At 40.8% G+C, this 5,252-nt stretch overlaps 1 pseudogene; it reads left to right on the plus strand.

The window, feature by feature from the left end:
* The first annotated feature begins 1,570 nt into the window (after positions 1 to 1,570).
* Positions 1,571 to 3,083, plus strand: LOC103595457 (annotated as a pseudogene).
* The last annotated feature ends 2,169 nt before the right edge of the window (positions 3,084 to 5,252 follow it).

The following is a 5,252-nucleotide window of genomic DNA, read 5'->3' on the forward strand; positions in this document are numbered from 1 at the left end:
CCCAGCATGGGTGTGTGTGTGTTGTGGGGTGAGTTTGGAGTCTCCGCTCTCTGTAGGGCCTCACAATAACTGTGGATGGATACTTCCTGCTGCCGGGCCGCAGTGGGGCCCCCGTCTACCCTTTGGCAAGATGTTGAATAACACTCATTTCATTTCGTGCTCAAGAGTGTTGAAATAGCAATTTGATGACCTGTAAATGTTCCCTTAGGGGTAAAATATTGGAAATTGAAAGCTTTAATGAAGGGAGATTTTGAAGAGAAAGATGGGCAACTCTGAAACATATTACTTTCCAAAACTCCTTTGAGCAGAAATCTTTACTGTTGATGAAGGATAGTACCCCTTGAGGTCTCTTTGAGCAATACCCTTCCCCCTGAGGGTCTCCTAAATCTTTGTCCTCATTTACTTCCATGCTAGCTAATGTCACATTTTAAAATAGAAACTCTTCTTTTAGAGTAGTTTTGGATTTGCAGAAAAATTGAAAAGATAGTACAGAGAGTTCTCATACACTCCCAACTTAGTTTCTCCTATTGTAAATATCTTGTGTATGTGATCCATTTGTTACAATCAAAGAACAAGCACTGGTTCATTACTATTACTAAACTTCACAGCTTATTAGAATTTCACTAGTTTTTCCCTAATATTCATTTTCTTTTTTCTTTTCTTTTCTTTTTTTTTTTGTTTTGTTTTGTTTTGTTTTGTTTTGATTCAGGATGCCACATTACATTTAGTTGTTGTATCTCCTTATCCTCTTCTGGTCTGTGACAGTTTATCAGACTTTCCTTGTCTTTAATGACCTTTACAGTTTTGAGGTGCGCTGGTCAGGTATTTTGTAAATGTCCCTCAAAGACAACACCAAGACTGATGTTTTTCTCATGGTTACAATGGGGTTGTAGGTTTTGAAGTGCCATTAGCACTATATTACATCAAAGGTACATCATCAGCTTATCACTGATGATGTTAACCTTGCTCACCTGGCCGAAGTCATTTATCAGGATGTCAGGGCTCTCCACTGATTAAAAAAACTCCTTTTTCTGTCTTTCCATACTGTACTCTTTGGAAGAAAGTCACTATGTGTAGCCCATGTTTAAGCAGTGGGGACCTAAGCTCCACCTCCTCAAGAGGGGAGTATTTATTTATAAATTATATGGAATTCTTCTGTACAGATTTATCTCTTCTCCCAGATTTATTTATTTATTCAGTGTTTATACCAGTTTAGACTCATGGATATTTATTTTATACTTTGGATTATAACTGATTATACTGTTATTTATTTTGTTGTTCAGATTATTCCAGTTTTGGCCTTTGGGAACCCTTTCGGTTGGCTCCTTTTTCCCTTTAACCTACTCCCAGCAGTTTGCTCTTTGAGCACTTCCTCACTTCCTGGCACTATAAGATGCTTTAAGGCTCATCTGGTGTTTTCCCTACCCCAGCTGCAGAAACAGCCATTTCTGTAAGAAGCCCTGGTTCTTTTTACTGGAGAATGCTATTAGAAACCAAGATCTCTTTTTTGCAATGGGTTTTGCCGGCAGAACACAGGTGTCCTGAAAACCAACACTATATCACAGCTAAAATGGGAAAGGAAAAGACTCACATTAACATTGTCTTCACTGGACACGTAGATTCTGGGAAGGCCACCACTACTGGCCATCTGATCTACAAATGTGGTGGGATCGACAAAAAAACCATCGAAAAGTTTGAGAAGGAGGCTGCTCAGATGGGAAAGGGCTCCTTCGAGTGTGCCTGGGTCTTGGATAAACTGAAATCTGAGTGTGAGTGTGGTATCACCATTGATATTTCCCTGTGGAAATTTGAGATGAGCAAGTATTATGTGACTATCATGAGCAAGTATCATGTGACTATCATCAATGCCACAGGATACAGAGACTTTATCAAAAACAGGATTACAGGCACGTCTCAGGCTGACTGTGCTGTCCTGATTGCTGCTGCTGTTGGTGAGTTTGAAGCTCCAAGAATGGGTAGGCTCATGAGTGTGCTGTTCTGGATTACACAGTGGATGTGAAAGAACTGATTGTTGGTGTCAACAAGATGGATTCCACAGAGCCACCCTACAGCTGGAAGAGATACAAGGAAACCGTTAAGGAAGTCAGCACCTACATTAAGAAAAATTGGCTACCACTCTGACATAGTAGCATTTGTGCCAATTTCTGGTTGGAATGGTGACAACACGCTGGAGCCAAGTGCTAATATGTCTTCACTCATAGGATGGAAAGTCACCCATAGAGATGGCAAAGCCCGTGGAACCATACTGCTTGAAGCTCTGGATTGCATCTTGCCACCATCTCATCCAACTGACAAGCCCTTACATCTGCCCCTCTAGGATGTTTACAAAATTGGTGGTATTGGTACTGTCACTGTGGGCCGATTCAAGACCAGTGTTCTCAAACCTGGCCTGGTGGTCACCTTCGCTCCAGTCAATGCTACAACTGAAGTAAAGTCTGTTGAAATGCATCATGAAGCTTTTTTTTCTTTTTATCATTATACAATGCAGTTGATTTTCATGGCCCTGTACCAATTCCTCCCTTTAGTGAAGCTCTTCCTAGAGACAGTGTGGGCTTCAGTGTTAAGAACATGTCTGTCAAAGATGTTCATCGTGGCAATGTTGCCAGTGACAGCAAAAATGACCCACCAATGGAAGCAGCTGGCTTCACTGCTCAGGTGACTATCTTGAAGCATCCAGGCCGAATCAGTGGCAGCTATGCCCCTGTCCTGGATTGTCACACAATTCACATTGCTCGCAAGTTTGCTGAGCTGAAGGAAAAGACTGATCACCTTTCTGTTAAGAAGCTGGAAGATGTCCCTAAATTCTTGAAATCTGGTGATGCTGCCTTTGTTGACATGGTTCCTGGAAAGCCCATGTGTGTTGAGAGAACTTCTCTGACTATCCTCCTCTGGGTCGCTTTGCTGTTCATGATATGAGACAGACAGTTGCTGTGGGTGTTATCAAAGCAGCAGACAAGAAGGCTGCTGGGGCTGCCAAGGTCACCAAGTCTGCCCAGAAAGCTCAGAAGGCTAAATGGATATTCTCCCTAATACCTGCCACCTCAGTCTTAGTCAGCGGTTGAACAGTCTCAGGACTGTTGGACAAGAAGGCTGCCGGGGCTGCCAAGGTCACCAAGTCTGCCCAGAAAGCTCAGAAGGCTAAATGAATATTCTCCCTAATACCTGCCACCTCAGTCTTAGTCAGCGGTTGAACAGTCTCAGGACTGTTTATCTCAATTGGCCATTTAAGTTTCATAGTGAAAGAGTGGCTAATGATAACGCATCACAAAACCTTCAGAAGGAAAGGAGAATGTTTTGTGGACCATACCGGGGGTTTTTTTTGTGGCAATTTTAAGTTATTAGTTTTTAAAATCAGTACTTTTTAATGGAAACCACTTGACCAAAAGTCTGTGACAGAATTTTGAGGCCCGTTAAAACAAAGTTTAATGAGAACAACAACAACAACAACAACAAAAAGAAACCAAGATCTGAGCGCTGGTGTGTCCATTGCTACAGGGATGTTATTGCTTCTAGGCCCCCTGAGAGGACCTAGCTGGTACATCCGCGTGTGTTTACTAAGCCATGTGTGTACATATCTATAGCTATTATCTATCTAACTGTCTGGCCAAATATGAGTTCATACAGATGTCTCCAACTCTAATCAGTGCCACGTGGATCATTCTAGCTCTCCCTCCTGGCTTGACTGTAACCTCTTTCTCCAACAGTGAGAACCCCAGCCCCCACCGTTTGCCATCCAGTTACCCATTTGTTCAGTCCCAGCTACACGTACAGCAGTTTCAGAATTTTTAACTTGTACCCCTGGGTCATGCCACACATTTTGATTCTTTTGTTCTTTTTCTCTTCCTCCCCACTGGCCATTCATCTTTCCCCTCGAAAGGAAGAGATTTGACCCAACCCAGTGAAAATTCTGATCGATGAGAGAGTAAGGATGTCCTCTGGACAACTCAACACAAGGATAGCCACGTGGCTGCCCTAGCAACCATTACCCAGTCTCGTCTGTGCTGGCTCATGCCATCAGTTTACTCTGACCTTATTTCTGTGCCCAGAAATTGTGTGTATGTCCTTGTGTGTGATAGCACATATCCTGGTACCTCATGTAAATGTAGGAAATGAAGTTAAATCATCCCGAAGCACTGTTCAAATGTCTTTGTCATGTGTTCTGTGGCCTTTAAAGGGGAATGTGGCAGAGTTATAATGGAAACATAAAAACTGTAATACAAACAGAAATATATAGTGATAGTACTTTTTTTTTAAAGAAAGAGATTTTTTATTAGCATTGTTACAGGGAATGCGTTACATGTGAGCTGACACTCGGTGTACAAGCCACAGCAGATAAATCAGGGGAGTGAATCTATCTGTTATTGAACACAAGTGCAGAAACAGGATCACCCTGAAGATCAAACAAGACTGAAAATCACTTTACAAAAAAAATAAATAAAAATAACACCCATTCCAAAAAAAAAAAAAAAAAAGTGCCAGCTCTTGAGCGGCAGAGCACCACGTACACAACAGGACATGCCTAACTAGTTCCAAATGCTGATCTGCTTCCAACCACGTGGGTCAGGCCTGTCCTGGCTTTTAAAGCTGAATTTAAGGATTCCAGATGTTCATCTTTTGGATTTTCTTTTTCTACTAGTTTTAATTTTTTAAGCATGTTACCCTATATAATGTACTTATGGTATAAATGTAACAAATTAGAAAGACATAAAGAAAACAGCCCAGAAACCATATTTTAAGGAAATAAAAGTTGGTTTGCTTGTTTTTTTCCTTCTTTAAAGCATATACTTAGTACAGCAGAGTGTTATCAAAGCATTATTTACTACGTGTGGTTTCTTTTTAATTGTTTTTTTTTTATTGGGCTTCAAAAATGTTTTCTTATTTTCCTTCAAATATTTAAGGATGTTTAGAGGAAAGTTGAGACCATCTTTGCCACCTTCTTTCTTCACAGGGTGGCTATCAGTTTGTATGGAATTAGTACCAGGAGTTCTTTTACTGAGGTTGCTTCCTAAATGATCTTTCAGCTACAAGATTTGTGAGGTAGAATACTAAGCCACGTCTGTCTCACTTTCTCAGTGACTGAAATAATGATGGGTGGAAAAAAATTGGTACCTAAAATATCATAGAACTACTAAATATTATAAAACTACTGTAAACTCTCCTATTAAATAGATTTAATTTTGCTAAGAATTCCTGTTGTTCAGTTCTCAGACCTCAAAGGGAAGCCTATCCAA

Source organism: Galeopterus variegatus, unplaced genomic scaffold, assembly GCF_000696425.1.
Source record: "Galeopterus variegatus unplaced genomic scaffold, G_variegatus-3.0.2 Scaffold1775, whole genome shotgun sequence".
Taxonomy (NCBI): Eukaryota; Metazoa; Chordata; class Mammalia; order Dermoptera; family Cynocephalidae; genus Galeopterus; species Galeopterus variegatus.